The 19,183-nt window shown below is 42.0% G+C and overlaps 1 non-coding gene across 1 annotated transcript; it reads right to left on the reverse strand.

Annotated features, from left to right (window-relative positions):
• Positions 1–4,861: 4,861 nt before the first annotated feature.
• Positions 4,862–4,975, reverse strand: LOC140274194 (U5 spliceosomal RNA). The gene has a single exon (XR_011908169.1). It is a non-coding gene; the product is annotated as a U5 spliceosomal RNA (small nuclear RNA).
• Positions 4,976–19,183: the final 14,208 nt, after the last annotated feature.

The raw sequence follows: 19,183 nt of genomic DNA on the forward strand, positions 1-19,183 counted from the left end.
CCGCTTTTTACAAATTATGAACTTACATTCACACCTACTTGCAGTCGAACACCTTCTCATGTGCGGTTGGGCTTTCGCACCTTTTCTTACCCATTTTTCAGTAATTATGGGTGGACATTCAGACCTTCTTGCAGCCGAAAACCTCCGCTCCTCTTTTGATCATACATTGTCGGGCATTCACACCTTGTCTTACCCGCTTTTTACAAACTTTAGTCGGACATTCAAACCTTCTTGCAGCTGAACCACCTCCGCTCCCTGTTTTGATCATATATGGTTTTGCAATAGTACCTTTTCTTACCCGTTTGTGAGTAATTATGGCTGGACATTCACACCTTCTTGCAGCCGAACACAACCTCTCCCGCTTTTGATGATATATGGTCCGGCATTCTAGTCTTTTCTAACACATTTTTCAGCAATTATGGTTGGACATTCACACCTACTCACAGACGAACACCTCCGCTCCCACATTTGATAGTGTATAGTCGGGCATTCTCACCCTTTCTCATCAGCTTTTTGCAAATTATGATCTGATATTCACACCTACTTGCAGTCGAACAGCTCTGCTCCCGCTTTTGATTATGTTTGGTTAGATATTCGAACTTTTTCTTAACTGCTTTTTACAAACTTTGGTCGGACGTTCACAATATCTTGCAGCCGAACACCTCCGCTTCCGCTTTTGATGGTGTATAGTCGGGCATTCGAGCCTTTTCTTACCCACCTATTACTTACTATGGTTGGACATTCAAACCTTCTTGTAGCCGAACACATCCGCTCCTGCTTTTGATGATGTATGATTTGGCATTCGCACCTTTTCTTACCCATTTTTCAGTAATTATTGGTCGGATATTCAGACCTGCTTGCACCTGAACACCTCTGCTCCCGCTTTTGATGGTGTATAGTCGGGCTTTCGAGCCTTTTCTTCCCCGATTTTTACAAATTATGGTTGGACATTCAGACCTTGCAGCCGAAAACCTCCGCTCCCTCTTTTGATCATACATTGTCGGGCATTCGCCCCTTGTCTTACACGGTTTTTACAAACTTTAGTCAGACATTCACACCTTGCAGCTGAACCACCTCCATTCCCTGTTTTGATCATGTGTAGTTTGGAAATACTACCTTTTCTTCCCCCGTTTGTGAGTAATTATGGCTGGACATTCACACCTACTTGCAGCCGAAAAACCACCTCTCCCGCATTGGATGATGTATTGTCCGGCATTCTAGTCTTTTCTATCACATTTTTCAGCAATTATGATCTGACATTCACACCTACTTGCAGTCGAACAGCTCTGCTCCCGCTTTTGATTATGTTCGGTTGGATATTCAAACCTTTTCTTAACTGCTTTTTACAAACTTTGGTCGGACGTTCACACCTTCTTGTAGCCGAACACCCCCACTTCCGCTTTTGATGGTATATATTCGGGTATTCGAACCTTCTCTTACCCGCTGTTTACAAACCATGGTTGGACTTTCATACCTTCTTGTAGCTGAACAACTCCACTCCTGCTTTTGATGATTTATGGTTGGACATTCGCATCTTTTCCTACCCATTTTTCAGTAATTATGGGTGGATATTCACATCTTCTTGCAGCTGAACACCTCCTCTCCCGCTAATGATCATGTAAGGTTTGATATTCGAAAATTTTCTTTCATGTTTTAAAGCAATTATTAATGGACATTCACACCTACTTGCAGCCGAACACCACCTCTCCCTCTTTTGATGATGTATGGACCGGCATTCTTACCTTTTCTAACACGTTTTTCAGCAATTATGGTTGGAGAATCACACCTACTCACAGCCGAACAACTCCGCTACCGCATTTGATGGTGTATAGTCGGGATTTCTCACCCTTTCTCATCAGCTTTTTGCAAATTATTCTCTGACATTCACACCTACTTGCAGTCGAACAGCTCTGCTCCCGCTTTTGATTATGTTTGGTTAGATATTCGAACCTTTTCTTAACTGCTTTTTTACAAACTTTGGTCGGACGTTCACACCTTCTTGCAGCTGAACACCTCCTATCCCACTTATGATCATGTGCGGTTTGATTTTCGAAAAGTTTCTTTCATGTTTTCTAGCAATTATTGATGGACATGTAGACCTTCTTGCAGCTGAACACCTCCGCTCCCGCTTTTGATCATACATTGTCAGGCATTCGCACCTTGTCTTACCCACTTTTTACAAACTTTAGTCGAACAGTCACACCTTTTTGCAGCCGAACACCACCTCTCCCGCTTTTGATGATGTATGGTCCAGCATTCTTACCTTTTCTAACACATTCTTCAGCAATTATGGTCGGACATTCACACCTACTCAGAGCCGAACACCTCCGCTCCCGCATTTGATGGTGTATAGTCGGGCATTCTCACCCTTTCTCATCAGCTTTTTACAAATTATGATCTGACATTCACACCTGCTTTTGATAATGTATTGTTAGGCATTCGCACCTTTTTTTTTACCCATTTTTCATGAATTATGGGTGGACATTCACACCTTCTTGCAGCCGAACACCTCCTCTCCCGCTTATGATCATGTGCGGTTTGATATTCGAAAATTTACTTTCTTGTTTTAAAGCAATTATTGATGGACATTCAAACCTTCTTTTTGATGGTGTATAGTCGGGCTTTCGAGCCTTTTCTTCCCGGTTTTTACAAACCATGGTCGGACTTTCACACCTTCTTGTAGCCGAACAACTCCGCTCCCGCTATTGATTGTGTACAGTCGGGTATTTTAACCTTTTCTTACCCGCTTTTTACCAACTATGGTTGGACATTCACACCGTCTTACAGCGGAACACCTCTGCTCCCGCTTTTGATGGTGTATAGTCGGGCATTCGAACCTTTTCTTACCCGCTTTTTACAAACTATGGTGGGACATTCAAACCTTCTTGTATCTGAAAACCTCCGCTCTCTCTTTTGATCATACATTGTCGGACATTCGCACCTTTTCTTACCCGCTTTTTACAAACCATGGTCGGACTTTCACATCTTCTTGTAGCCGAACACATCCGCTCCCGCTATTGATTGTGTACAGTCGGGTATTTTAACCTTTTCTTACCCGCTTTTTACCAAGTATGGTCGGACATTCACACCTTCGTACAGCGGAACACCTCCGCTCCCTCTTTTGATGGTGTATGTTCGGGCATTCAAACCTTTTCTTACCCGCTTTTTCCAAACTATGGTCGGCTATTCACAGCTTCCTCTCCACCATACTTGTATGGTGGGATATTCACACCCACTTGCATCCGAAGACCTCCGCCCCAAATTTTGTTGATATTTAGTCGGACATTCGCACCTTACCCGCTTTTGGAAAACTATGGCCTTCTTGCAGCCAAACACCTCTGATCTCGCTTTTGATGATATAAGGTTGGGCATTCAGACCTTGCTTCACCTGCTTTTCACCAAATATAGTCGGACATTCACACCTTCTTGCAGCCGAACACTTCCGCTTTTAGTGTTCTATGAGGCATTCACATATTTTTTTTCACCGTATTTTATAGATTATGGTTGGAAATTCTCACCCACTCTCATCCGAAGACCTCTCCTCCCGCTTTTGTTAATATATAGTCGGGCATTCGAACCTTTTCTTACCCGCTTTTTACAAATTATAGTCGAACATTCACACCTACTTGCAGCTGAATACTTCCGCTCCACCTTGTAGGTATGTATGGTTGGCATTTGCACCTCTTTTTATACTGATTGCTGAAGATTAAGTTGTACTTTCTCAAACTACAACTTTTTTTTATTTGTTGAAACTTGATTTGAAGTGGATAAATAAGGAGGACAAACAGTTTTAAGTCAGGCTGATAGAAGGAATTAATTTTATAGCAAAATCTGTACTTCGTCATATGTCGAGAGATGCTTATTGCTGAAGAAGTTCTTTCTCATTCTACAAAGTACAACGTTGTTTATCGTTGAAACTTGATTAGACATGAATAAATATGAAGGACAAAGCAGTCTTAACTTGGTTTGAGTTAATGAATTCGTTTTATAGGAGAATCCGAATTCGTGCATAACTCATAAAATAGAGCTTATTTTCGGATTCCTGAAGAATGATTCTGGTTCTTTCTAATAATACAAAGTTTGTTGTTTATTGTTGAAACTTCATCAGAAGTGAAGAAATAAATGAATGCCTATCAACAAATTGACCTTCTGTTGACCTTCGGGGAGGTGAGTATCTTCACTAGACTCACCTGTCTGCTTTTCCTCCTCATTTAGCGTAGCTCCACCCTCTACCTGTGAATTCTCACAGACTTCAACACTGAGTGGTGAGGCCTCTACAGGCCCCTCCCCTTTTTGCTCCTCACTTCCAATCCAAGCTTTTGGCGGGAAGTTTGAATTTATTGGGTCAACCTCTTCACTTTGTTCACCAACTGCCACCTTTGGTTCTTCTCTTTGTTGGCTTGACTGTGGCTTTACCGTCTTTAATTTGTTGGCAAAAGATTTAGGGCAATCTCTGAAGAGGTGATTTAATTCTCCACAGAGATTACATTTCCTGCCATTTGGACACTCTCCAAAAGTTTGCCCAATTTCTCTGCTCTTCCCACATAACACCTTGGTACAAGCCTCAACCAGGTGCCCATGCTCACCACACTTGCGGCAGAACTTGGGCTGCCCCTGGTAGTGGATGTAACCTCGGTTTTCAAGGTGGCCAGAGTGTCGCCCACCCGCTGCACTGAGCACTCTTCAGCCCTTTTAAATGGTATAACTTTGCACTCCCGCACGCTCCAGCAAGCACCATTCAAGCAACAACTTTGCACTCCAGCTTCGAACATCGGCACAGTCGCAACAAGTAAGGCGACTCTACTCAGAGAAGTCACTCTGCACAGTAACAAGATTTCTTTTGCACAGACAGAAAGGGCTTCACCCGCAAAGGTAAAGCCTGCCAAAAATAGAAACAACTCATTAGTGCTGCTCTCCACAGAAATCTTTAGTAAAAGGCGAAAGACTTGTACGTTATGAAGAGAAACCAGAGTACGATTATCCGTCACTGCGGGAGCAGGGCATCAGGCTTGTTGGCATAGCCACCTTCCCCATGGTGAGCTTTGCTTGGTTGAGACGCTTGCCCCCCCTCCCCTTGCTCCTCGGCTGACCAACTAGGAACAATCGGGCCCTATTCGATGGCTGCCTTGTCTTTTACTCTGTGCAAAAGACAAGGCAGCAACAAAAACACCACGAGAATCCCGTATTGAGGCTTTGTTCTGATCGCTCATTCGGTGTCGCGTTTCTTTCAAGCAATTCTCCCGGTTAGCCCACACTCGGCTCGCTCCCAAAGCCGTGTTAAAGTCTACTTCGCATTCACTCTCTTTTCTCAGCAGACTCTTGGGATTTTATCTATAAAATGAATTCCTTCACTCAAACTATGTGAAAACTGCTTTGTCCTTAATATTTACCATGTCTAGAAAGATTTAAACAAAAAAAACAACGTTGTACTTTGCAGTAAAAGAAAGAGCAAATCTAAAGTTTCAGGAATCCGAGAATAAGCTTACTTTCATGAGTTCTTCACGATTTCGGATTTTGCTATAAAATGAATTCCTTCACTCAAACTAAATTAAAACTGCTAAACCGCTAATCTGTTATATGTAAGGCAGATGTCAAATTCACCGAAATAGGATCAAAGGGTATTCGGCCAATCGAGCTGTAGCAGCTTCGGTAAAAGAGTATAAGTTGCAGAGTTTGTGAATAAAGGTGTGCGCACACATAGTGTGCTGTACGAAAATAGGCAGGGAGCAATGCCGGCTGGGGTATATGTTCTTGTATGTTGTCTGACTGTTTGATTTGAATGTGTTGTGTAAGTGTCCTGTTGAATGTTACATGTTTGGGCTTTGACACGCTTCACTGTGGTTGTTAACTGTGTGGTGTGTCCTGAAATGTTATATGTTTGGGCTGTGTGACATGCTTAATGCTTGTCAGTAGCTACCCACTTATTCATATACTATCAAAGTATGTCCGGACTTCTTATGTTGTCAGTTCCCATCAAAAGCGGAAGCGGAGCTCTTCGCATGCAAGTGGGTGTGAATATCCCACCATACAAGTATGGTGGAGAGGAAGCTGTGAATGGCCGACCATAGTAAAAGGCGGGTGAGAGAAGGTGCAAATGTAAAACCATACATAATCAAAACAGGGAGCGGAGGTGTTCTGCTGTAAGAAGGTGTGAATGTCCAACCATAGTTGGTAAAAAGCGGGTAAGAAAAGGTTAAAATACCCGACTGTACACAATCAATAGCGGGAGCGGAGTTGTTCGGCTACTAAAAGGTGTGAAAGTCCGACCATGGTTTGTAAAAAGCGGGTAAGAAAAGGTGCGAATGCCCGACAATGTATGATCAAAAGAGGGAGTGGAGGTTTTCGGCTGCAAGAAGGTCTGAATGTCCAACCATAATTTGTAAAAACCGGGGAAGAAAAGGCTCGAAAGCCCGACTATACACCATCAAAAGTGGGAGCGGAGGTGTTCAGCTGCAAGACGGTCTGAATGTCCATCAATAATTGCTAGAAAACATGAAAGAAAATTTTCGAATATCAAACTGCACATGATCATAAGCGGGAGAGGAGGTGTTCAGCTGCAAGAAGGTGTGAATGTCTACCCATAATTACTGAAAAATGGGTAAGAAAAGGTGCGAATGCCTAACCATACATCATCAAAAGAGGGAGCGGAGGTGTTCCGCTGTAAGACGGTGTGAATTTCCGACCATAGATGGTAAAAAGCGGGTAAGAAAAGGTTAAATTACCCGACTGTACACAATCAAAAGAGGGAGCGGAGTTGTTCAGCTAAGAGAAGGTGTGAAAGTCCGACCTTGGTTTAAAAAAGCGGGTAAGAAAAGGTTCGTATGCCCGAATATACTCCATCAAAAGCGGAAGCGGAGGTATTCGGCTGCAAGATATTGTGAACGTCCGACCAAAGTTTGTAAAAAGCAGTTAAGAAAAGGTTCGAATATCTAACCAAACATAATCAAAAGCGGGAGCAGAGCTGTTCGACTGGAAGTAGGTGTGAATGTCAGATCATAATTTGCAAAAAGCTGATGAGAAAGGGTGAGAATGCCCGACTATACACCATCAAATGCGGTAGCGGAGTTGTTCGGCTGTGAGTAGGTGTGAATCTCCAACCATAATTGCTGAAAAATGTGTTAGAAAAGGTAAAAATGCCGGACCATACATCATCAAAATCGGGAGAGGTGGTGTTCAGCTGCAAGGTCTAAATGTCCATCAATAATTGCTAGAAAACATGAAAGAAAATTTTCGAAAATCAAACCACACATGATCATAAGTGGGAGAGGAGGTGTTCAGCTGCAAGAAGGTGTGATAGTCCACCCATAATACCTGAAAAATGGGTAAAAAAAAGGTGCGAATGCCCAACCATACATCATCAAAAGCAGGAGTGCATGTGTTCGGCTACAAGAAGGTGTGAACGTCCAACCAAAGTTTGTAAAAAGCAGTTAAGAAAAGGTTCGAATATCCAACCATACATAATCAAAAGCGGGAGCAGAGCTGTTCGACTGCAAGTAGGTGTGAATGTCAGATCATAATTTGCAAAAAGCTGATGAGAAAGGGTGAGAATGCCCGACTATACACCATCAAATGCGGTAGCGGAGTTGTTCGGCTGTGAGTAGGTGTGAATCTCCAACCATAATTGCTGAAAAATGTGTTAGAAAAGGTAAAAATGCCGGTCCATACATAATCAAAATCGGGAGAGGTGGTGTTCAGCTGCAAGAAGGTCTAAATGTCCATCAATAATTGCTAGAAAACATGAAAGAAAATTTTCGAAAATCAAACCACACATGATCATAAGTGGGAGAGGAGGTGTTCAGCTGCAAGAAGGTGTGAATGTCCACCCATAATACCTGAAAAATGGGTAAAAAAAAGGTGCGAATGCCCAACCATACATCATCAAAAGCAGGAGTGCATGTGTTCGGCTACAAGAAGGTGTGAACGTCCAACCAAAGTTTGTAAAAAGCAGTTAAGAAAAGGTTCGAATATCCAACCATACATAATCAAAAGCGGGAGCAGAGCTGTTCGACTGCAAGTAGGTGTGAATGTCAGATCATAATTTGCAAAAAGCTGATGAGAAAGGGTGAGAATGCCCGACTATACACCATCAAATGCGGGAGCGGAGTTGTTCGGCTGTGAGTAAGTGTGAATGTCCAGCCATAATTACTCACAAACGGGTAAGAAAAGGTAGTATTGCCAGACCATATATGATCAAAACAGGGAGCGGAGGTGGTTCAGCTGCAAGAAGGTTTGAATGTCCGACTAAAGTTCAAATATATTAAAGAAAGCGGGAGGAGAGGTCTTCGGATGAGAGTGGTTGAAAATTTCCAACCATAATGTATAAAATGCGGTGAAAAAAAGGTGTGATAGAACACTAAAAGGTGGAGCGGAAGTGTTCGGCTGCAAGAAGGTGTGAATGTCCGACTATATTTGGTGAAAAGCAGGTGAAGCAAGGTCTGAATGCCCAACCTTATATCATCAAAAGCGAGATCAGAGGTGTTTGGCTGCAAGAAGGCCATAGTTTGCCAAAAGCGGGTAAGGTGCGAATGTCCGACTAAATATCAACAAAATTTGGGGCGGAGGTCTTCGGATGCAAGTGGGTGTGAATATCCAACCATACAAGTATGGTGGAGAGGAAGCTGTGAATAGCCGACCATAGTTTGGAAAAAGCGGGTAAGAAAAGGTTTGAATACCCGAACATACACCATCAAAAGAGGGAGCGGAGGTGTTCCGCTGTACGAAGGTGTGAATGTCCGACCAAAGTTTGTAAAAAAGCAGTTAAGAAAAGGTTCGAATATCTAACCAAACATAATCAAAAGCGGGAGCAGAGCTGTTTGACTGCAAGTAGGTGTGAATGTCAGAGAATAATTTGCAAAAAGCTGATGAGAAAGGGTGAGAAATCCCGACTATACACCATCAAATGCGGTAGCGGAGTTGTTCGGCTGTGAGTAGGTGTGAATGTCCATTAATAATTGCTTTAAAACATGAAAGAAAATTTTCGAATATCAAACCTTACATGATCATTAGCGGGAGAGGAGGTGTTCAGCTGCAAGAAGATGTGAATATCCACCCATAATTACTGAAAAATGGGTAGGAAAAGATGCGAATGTCCAACCATAAATCATCAAAAGCAGGAGTGGAGTTGTTCAGCTACAAGAAGGTATGAAAGTCCAACCATGGTTTGTAAAAAGCGGGTAAGAGAAGGTTCGAATACCCGAATATATACCATCAAAAGCGGAAGCGGGGGTGTTCGGCTGCAAGAAGGTGTGAACGTCCGACCAAAGTTTGTAAAAAGCAGTTAAGAAAAGGTTTGAATATCCAACCGAACATAATCAAAAGCGGGAGCAGAGCTGTTCGACTGCAAGTAGGTGTGAATGTCAGATCATAATTGCTGAAAAATGTGATAGAAAAGACTAGAATGCCGGACAATACATCATCAAAAGCGGGAGAGGTGGTTTTTCGGCTGCAAGTAGGTGTGAATGTCCAGCCATAATTACTCACAAACGGGGGAAGAAAAGGTAGTATTTCCAGACCACACATGATCAAAACAGGGAATGGAGGTGGTTCAGCTGCAAGGTGTGAATGTCTGACTAAAGTTTGTAAAAACCGTGTAAGACAAGGGGCGAATGCCCGACAATGTATGATCAAAAGAGGGAGCGGAGGTTTTCGGCTGCAAGGTCTGAATGTCCAACCATAATTTGTAAAAATCGGGGAAGAAAAGGCTCGAAAGCCCGACTATACACCATCAAAAGCGGGAGCAGAGGTGTTCAGGTGCAAGCAGGTCTGAATGTCCGACCAATAATTACTGAAAAATGGGTAAGAAAAGGTGCGAATGCCAAATCATACATCATCAAAAGCAGGAGCGGATGTGTTCGGCTACAAGAAGGTTTGAATGTCCAACCATAGTAAGTAATAGGTGGGTAAGAAAAGGCTCGAATGCCCGACTATACACCATCAAAAGCGGAAGCGGAGGTGTTCGGCTGCAAGATATTGTGAACGTCCGACCAAAGTTTGTAAAAAGCAGTTAAGAAAAGGTTCGAATATCTAACCAAACATAATCAAAAGCGGGAGCACAGCTGTTCGACTGCAAGTAGGTGTGAATATCAGATCATAATTTGCAAAAAGCTGATGAGAAAGGGTGAGAATGCCCGACTATACACTATCAAATGTGGGAGCGGAGGTGTTCGTCTGTGAGTAGGTGTGAATGTCCGACCATAATTGCTGAAAAATGTGTTAGAAAAGACTAGAATGCCGGACCATATATCATCAAAAGCGGGAGAGGTTGTGTTCGGCTGCAAGAAGGTGTGAATGTCCAGCCATAATTACTCACAAAAGGGTAAGAAAAGGTACTATTGCCAGACCATATATGATCAAAACAGGGAGCGGAGGTGGTTCAGCTGCAAGAAGGTTTGAATGTCCGACTAAAGTTTGTAAAAAGCGGGTAAGACAAGGTGTGAATGCCCGACAATGTATGATCAAAAGAGGAGCGGAGGTTTTCGGCTGCAAGAAGGTCTGAATGTCCACCCATAATTACTGAAAAATGGGTAAGAAAAGGTGCGAAAGCCCAACCGCACATGAGAAGGTGTTCGACTGCAAGTAGGTGTGAATGTAAGTTCATAATTTGTAAAAAGCGGGTAAGAAAAGGTAAGAATGCCCAACCATAAATTATCAAAAGCGGCAGCAGAGTTTCGGCTGGTATTTATCAATGTCTAGATAGATTTCAACAAAAAACAACGTTGTACTTTGCAGTCAAAGAAAGTGCAAATCAAAAGTTTTAGGAATCCGAGAATAAGCTTATTTTCATGAGTTCTGCACGATTTCGGATTTTATGTATAAAATGAATTTCTTCACGCAAACTAAGTTAACACTGCTTTGTCCTTCATATGTACCCATTTCTACATATATTTCAAGCATAAACTTCCTCATATTACCCTGAATGAGAAAGAGCCACACTTGTGATTAAGCCATACCTCCCTTTTGAGGAGTTCCGCATGATTTGGGATTTTATCTATAAAATTAATTCCTTCACTCAAACTATGTTAAAACGGCTTTTACCTTCATATTTATCAATGTCTCGATAGATTTAAACAAAAAACAACGTTGTACTTTGCAATAAAAGAAAGAGCAAATCAAAAGTTTTAGGAATCCGAGAATAAGCTTATTTTCATGAGTTCTGCACGATTTCAGATTTTATGTATAAAATGAATTCATTCACTCAAACCAAGTTAAAACTGCTTTTTCCTTCATATTTATCAATGTCTAGATCGACTTCAACAAAGAACAACATTGTATTTTGCAGTAGAAGAAAGAGCAAAACTGAAGGATCAGGAATCCGAGAATAAGCTTCTTTTCATACGTTCTGCATGATTTGGGATTTTATGTATAAAATGAATTCCTTCACTCAAACTAAGTTAACACTGCTTTGTATTTCATATGTACCCATTTCTACATATATTTCAAGCATAAACTTCCTCATACTACCCTGAATGAGAAAGAACCACACTTGTGATTAAGCCATACGCCCCTTTTGAGGAGTTCTGCATGATTTGGGATTTTATCTATAAAATCAATTCCTTCACTCAAACTATGTTAAAACGGCTTTTACCTTCATATTTATCAATGTCTCGATAGATTTAAACAAAAAAACAACGTTGTACTTTGCAGTAAAAGAAAGAGCCAATCAAAAGTTTTAGGAATCCGAGAATAAGCTTATTTTCATGAGTTCTGCACGATTTCGGATTTTATGTATAAAATGAATTCATTCACTCAAACCAAGTTAAAACTGCTTTTTCCTTCATGTTTATCAATGTCTAGATCGACTTCAACAAAGAACAACATTGTATTTTGCAGTAGAAGAAAGAGCAACACTGAAGGATCAGGAATCCGAGAATACGCTTATTTTCTTATGGGCAAGTGGGAACTGCTTTGCAAACATAGTTTGAGTGAAGTAATGCATTTTATAAGCAAAATCCCAAATCATGCAGAACTCACGAAATGCTTTTTCTCGCTTTTCACTGCTTTTTACAAACTTTGGTCGGACGTTCACACCTTCTTGCATCTGAACACCTCCGCTTCCGCTTTTGATGATGTATATTCGGGCTTTCGAACCCTTTTTTACCCGCTTTTTACAAACCATTGTCGGACTTTCACACCTTCTTGCAGCCGAACACCACCTCTCCCGCTTTTGATGATGTATGGTCCAGTATTCTTACCTTTTCTAACACATTTTTCAGCAATTATGGTCGGACATTCACACCTACTCACAGCTGGACACCTCCGCTCCCGCTTTTGATCATACAATGTCGGGACATCGCTCCTTGTCTTACCAGCTTTTTACAAACTTTAGTCGAACATTCACACCTTCTTGCAGCTGAACACCTCCGCTCCCGCTTTTGATGATGTATAGTCGGGCTTTCGAGCCTTTTCTTACCCGGTTTTTACAAATTATGGTTGGACATTCAGACCTTGCAGCCGAACACCTCCGCTCTCTCTTTTGATCATACATTGTTGGGCATTCGCACCTTGTCTTACCCGCTTTTTACAAACTATAGTCAGACATTCACACCTTGCAGCTGAACCTCCGCTCCCTGTTTTGATCATGTATGGTCTGGCAATACTACCTTTTCTTCCCCCGTTTGTGAGTAATTATGGCTGGACATTCACACCTACTTGCAGTCGAACAGCTCTGCTCCCGCTTTTGATTATGTTTGGTTGGATATTCGAACCTTTTCTTAACTGCTTTTTACAAACCATGGTCGGACTTTCACACCTTCTTGTAGCCGAACAACTCCGCTCCCGCTATTGATTGTGTACAGTCGGGTATTTTAACCTTTTCTTACCCGCTTTTTACCAACTATGGTCGGACATTCACACCGTCTTACAGCGGAACACCTCCGCTCCCGCTTTTTATGGTGTATAGTCGGGCATTCGAACCTTTTCTTACCCGCTATTTACAAACTATGGTAGGACATTCAAACCTTCGTGTATCCGAAAACCTCCGCTCTCTCTTTTGATCATACATCGTCGGACATTCGCACCTTTTCTTACCCGCTTTTTACAAACCATGGTTGGACTGTCACACCTTCTTGTAGCCGAACACATCCGCTCCCGCTATTGATGGTGTACAGTCGGGTATTTTAACCTTTTCTTACCCGCTTTTTACCAAGTATGGTCGGACATTCACACCTTCGTACAGCGGAACACCTCCGCTCCCTCTTTTGATGGTGTATGTTCGGGCATTCAAACCTTTTCTTACCCGCTTTTTCCAAACTATGGTCGGCTATTCACAGCTTCCTCTCCACCATACTTGTATGGTGGGATATTCACACCCACTTGCATCCGAAGACCTCCGCCCCAAATTTTGTTGATATTTAGTCGGACATTCGCACCTTACCCGCTTTTGGCAAACTATGGCCTTCTTGCAGCCAAACAACTCTGATCTTGCTTTTGATGATGTAAGGTTGGGCATTCAGACCTTGCTTCACCTGCTTTTCACCAAATATAGTCGGACATTCACACCTTCTTGCAGCCGAACACTTCCGCTCCACCTTTTTTTTCACCGCATTTTATACATTATGGTTTGAAATTTTCAACCACTTTCATCCAAAGACCTCTCCTCCCGCTTTTGTTAATATATTTGAACTTTAGTTTGACATTCAAACCTTCTTGCAGCTGAACCACCTCCGCTCCCTGTTTTGATCATATATGGTCTGGCAATACTACCTTTTCTTACCCGTTTGTGAGTAATTATGGCTGGACATTCACACCTACTTGCAGCCGAACACAACCTCTCTCGCTTTTGATGATGTATGGACCGGCATTTTTACCTTTTCTAACACATTTTTCAGCAATTATGGTCGGAGATTCACACCTACTCACAGCCGAAAAACTCCGCTCCGGCATTTGATGATGTATAGTCGGGCATTCTCACCCTTTCTCATCAGCTTTTTGCAAATTATGATCTGACATTCACACCTACTTGCAGTCGAACAGCTCTGCTCCCGCTTTTGATTATGTTTGGTTGGATATTCGAACCTTTTCTTAACTTCTTTTTACATATTTTGGTTGGACGTTCATACCTTCTTGTAGCCGAACACTTCCACTCCTGCTTTTGATGATGTATGGTTGGGCATTCACACCTTTTTTTTGCCCATTTTTCAGGAATTATGGGTGGACATTCACACCTTTTAGCTGAACACCTCCTATCCCACTTATGATCATGTGCGGTTTGATTTTCGAAAAGTTTCTTTCATGTTTTCTAGCAATTATTGATGGACATGTAGACCTTCTTGCAGCTGAACACCTCCGTTCCCGCTTTTGATCATACATTGTCAGGCATTCGCACCTTGTCTTACCCACTTTTTACAAACTTTAGTCGAACAGTCACACCTTTTTGCAGCCGAACACCACCTCTACCGCTTTTGATGATGTATGGTCCAGCATTCTTACCTTTTCTAACACATTCTTCAGCAATTATGGTCGGACATTCACACCTACTCAGAGCCGAACACCTCCGCTCCCGCATTTGATGGTCTATAGTCGGGCATTCTACAGCGGAAAAGACTCATTCTTATGTTTGGTTAGATATTCAAACCTTTTCTTAACTGCTTTTTACAAACTTTGGTCGGACGTTCACAATATCTTGCAGCCGAACACCTCCGCTTCCGCTTTTGATGGTGTATATTCGGGCATACGAACCTTTTCTTACCCGCTTTTTACAAACCAAGGTCGGACTTTCACACCTTCTCTTAGCTGAACAACTCCGCTCCCTCTTTTGATTGTGTACAGTCGGGTAATTTAACCTTTTCTTACCCGCTTTTTACCATCTATGGTCGGACATTCACACCGTCTACAGCGGAACACCTCCGCTCCCTCTTTTGATGATGTATGGTTAGGCATTCGTATCTTTTCTTACCCATTTTTCAGTAATTATGGGTAGACATTCACACCTTCTTGCAGCTGAACACCTCCTCTCCTGCTTATGATCATGTGCAGTTTGATATTCGAAAATATTCTTTCATGTTTTCTAGCAATTATTGATGGACATTCAGACCGTCTTGAAGCTGAACACCTCCGCTCCCACTTTTGATGGTGTATAGTCGGGCTTTCGAGCCTTTTCTTCCCCGGTTTTTACAAATTATGGTTGGACATTCAGACCTTCTTGCAGCCGAAAACCTCCACTCCCTCTTTTGATCATACATTGTCGGGCATTCGCACCTTTTCTTACCCGCTTTTTACAAACCATGGTCGGACTTTCACACCTTCTTGTAGCCGAACAACTCCGCTCCCACTATTGATTGTGTACAGTCGGGTATTTTAACCTTTTCTTACCCGCTTTTTACAAACTATTGTTGGACATTCACACCTTCGTACAGCGGAACACCTCCGCTCCCTCTTTTGATGGTGTATGTTCGGGCATTCAAACCTTGTCTTACCCGCTTTTTACAAACTATGGTCAGACATTCAAACCTTCTTGTAGCCGAACACATCCACTCCTGCTTTTGATGATGGGTATTCAAACCTACTTGTTGCCCGCTTTTCATTAATTATGGGTGGACATACACACCTTGTCGCAGCCAAACACCTCCGCTCCCTGTTTTGATCATGTATGATTGGACATTCGCACCTTTTCTCACCCGCTTTTTACTATGGTCAGCCATTCACAGCTTCCTCTCCACCATACTTGTATGGTGGGATATTCACACCCACTTGCATCCGAAGACCTCCGCCCGCACTTTTGTTGATATTTAGTCGGTCATTCGCAGCTTACCCGCTTTTGGCAAACTATGGCCTTCTTGCAGCCAAACACCTCTGATCTCGTTTTTGATGATGTAAGGTTGGGCATTCAGACCTTGCTTCACCTGCTTTTCACCAAATATAGTCGAACAGTCACACCTTCTTGCAGCCGAACACTTCTGCTCCACCTTTTAGTGTTCTATGGATTATTCACACCTTTTTTTTCACCGCATTTTATAGATTATGGTTGGAAATTCTCACCCACTCTTATCCGAAGACCTCTCCTCCTGCTTTGGTTAATATATAGTCGGGCATTCGAACCTTTTCTTACCCGCTTTTTACAAATTTTGGTCGAACATTCACACCTACTTGCAGCCGAACACCTCCGCTCCCGCTTTTGATGGTGTATAGTCGGGCTTTCGAGCCTTTTCTTCCCCGGTTTTTACAAATTATGGTTGGACATTCAGACCTTGCAGCCGAAAACCTCCGCTCCCTCTTTTGATCATACATTGTCAAGCATTCGCACCTACTTGCAGCCGAATACTTCCGCTCAACCTTTTAGTGATGTATGGTTGGCACTTGCACCTTTTCTTACCCATTTTTCAGTAATTATGGGTGGACATTCACACCTTCTTGCAGCTGAACACCTCCTCTCCCACTTATGATCATGTGTGGTTTGATATTCGAAAATTTTCTTTCATGTTTTCTAGCAATTACTGATGGACATTCAGACCTTCTTTCAGCTGAACACCTCCGCTTCTGCTTTTGATGGTGTATGTTCGGGCATTCGAACCTTTTCTTACCCGCTTTTTACAAACTATGGTTGGACATTCAAACCTTCTTGTAGCCGAACACATCCACTCCTGCTTTTGATGATGCATGGTTGGGCATTCAAACCTTTTCTTACCCATTTTTCAGTAATTATGGTTGGACACTCACACCTTCTTGCAGCTGCACACCTCCTCTGCCGCTTATGATCATGTGCGGTTTGATATTCAAAAATTCTCTTTCATGTTTTCTAGCAATTATTGTTGGACATTCAGACCTTCTTGCAGCAGAACACCTCCGCCCCCACTTTTGTTGATGGTGTATAATCGGTCATTCGCACCTTACCCGCTTTTGGCAAACTATGGCCTTCTTGCAGCCAAACACCTCTGATCTCGCTTTTGATGATGTAAGGTTGGGCACTCAGACCTTGCTTCACCTGCTTTTCACCAAATATAGTCGGACATTCACACCTTCTTGCAGCCGAACACTTCCGCTTCACCTTTTAGTGTTCTATGGGGTATTCACACCTTTTTTTTCCACCGCATTTTATAGATTATGGTTGGAAATTCTCACCCACTCTCATCCGAAGACCTCTCCTCCCACTTTTGTTAATATATAGTCGGGCATTCGAACCTTTTCTTACCCGCTTTTTACAAATTATGGTCGAACATTCACACCTACTTGCAGCCGAATACTTCCGCTCCACCTTTTAGTGATGTATGGTTGGCATTTGCACCTTTTCTTACCCTCTTTTTATAATGATTGCTTAAGATTAAGTTGTTTTTTCTCAAACTACAGCATTTTTTTAATTGTTGAAACTTGATTTGAAGTGGATAAATAAGGAGGACAAACAGTTTTAAGTCAGGCTGATAGAAGGAATTAATTTTATAGCAAAATCTGTATTTCGTCATATGTCGTGAGACGCTTATTGCTGAAGAAGTTCTTTCTCATTCTACAAAGTACAACGTTGTTTATCGTTGAAACTTGATTAGACATGAATAAATATGAAGGACAAAGCAGTCTTAACTTGGTTAGAGTTAAGGAATTCGTTTTATAGGAGAATCCGAATTCGTGCATAACTCGTAAAATAGAGCTTATTTTCGGATTCCTGAAGAATGAGTCTGGTTCTTTCTCATAATACAAAGTTTGTTGTTTATTGTTGAAACTTCATCAGAAGTGAAGAAATAAATGAATGCCTATCAACAAATGTGGGATCTAAACTCTAGTGCTTCCTCTAAAATAATTTCCTTTCTCAATTTAGAAATGTGTGTGTGTAAGTCACAACACCCGTGACACCAAAACGGCTTTCTTTTCTCTCTTTTCTCTACACTCTGCACTGTGAGCACACACACCAAATCAGAAAGGCTTTTTTCTCTCTTTTCTACATTATGGACTGTGGGGACACAAAACCGCTCTCTCTTTTTTTTTTTGATTGTGTGCCAGGGCGTTGTCTCACGTATTAGATTATGCTTACGATACGAATGGGTTTATCAGTCACATCAGAATCCATACATACTGATCCTCCCGTAATAAAATGGTCGGATCTTATCAAACACACTTTGTTTCTTGTGACAATCAAGTCAGCGAAACAGCGTATACACGTCAAGACACTGAATCAAGTTTGCCACAAGAACTCATAAGTTTGGCAGTATTGCTCTGCCGTCAGCAATCATACACCCATTTTATTTTCGTGAGACATGTGCAGGCACCTGTTCATCTACTGTTCTATCACTATGAATTAGTTTATCTATTATCAATAAGGATACTTCTACAACTACTATCAAAGTATGTCCAGACTTCTTATGTTGTCAGTTGCTATATATGAATAAGTGGGTAGCTACTGACAAGCATTAAGCATGTCACACAGCCCAAACATATAACATTTCAGGACACACCACACAGTTAACAACCACAGTGAAGTGTCAAAGCCCAAACATGTAACATTCAACAGGACACTTACACAACACATTCAAATCAAACAGTCAGACAACATACAAGAACATATACCCCAGCCGGCATTGCTCCCTGCCTATTTTCCTACAGCTCACTATGTGTGCGCACACCTTTATTCACAAACTCTTCAACTTATACTCTTTTACCAAAGCTGCTACAGCTCGATTGGCCGAATACCCTTAGATCCTATTTCGGTGAATTTGACATCTGCCTTACATGTAACAGATTAGCGGTTTAGCAGTTTTAATTTAGTTTGAGTGAAGGAATTCATTTTATAGCAAAATCCGAAATCGTGAAGAACTCATGAAAGTAAGCTTATTCTCGGATTCCTGAAACTTTAGATTTGCTCTTTCTTTTACTGCAAAGTACAACGTTGTTTTTTTTTTTTGTTTAAATCTTTCTAGACATGGTAAATATGAAGGACAAAGCAGTTTTAACATAGTTTGAGTGAAGGAATTCATTTTATAGATAAAATCCCAAGAGTCTGCTGAGAAAAGAGAGTGAATGCGAAGTAGACTTTAACACGGCTCTGGAGCGAGCCGAGTGTGGGCTAACCGGGAGAATTGCTTGAAAGAAACGCGACACCGAATGAGCGGTCAGAACAAAGCCTCAATACCGTGTTCCCGTGGTGTTTTTGTTGCTGCCTTGTCGATTGCACAGGGGCAAGCGTTTCAACCAAGCAACGCTCACCATGGGGAAGGTGGCTATGGCAACTAGCCTGATGCCCTGCTCCCGCAGTGACGGATAA

Source organism: Leuresthes tenuis, unplaced genomic scaffold (assembly GCF_036924035.1).
Source record: "Leuresthes tenuis unplaced genomic scaffold, fLeuTen1.0.hap1 SCAF_17, whole genome shotgun sequence".
NCBI classification, from domain to species: domain Eukaryota; kingdom Metazoa; phylum Chordata; class Actinopteri; order Atheriniformes; family Atherinopsidae; genus Leuresthes; species Leuresthes tenuis.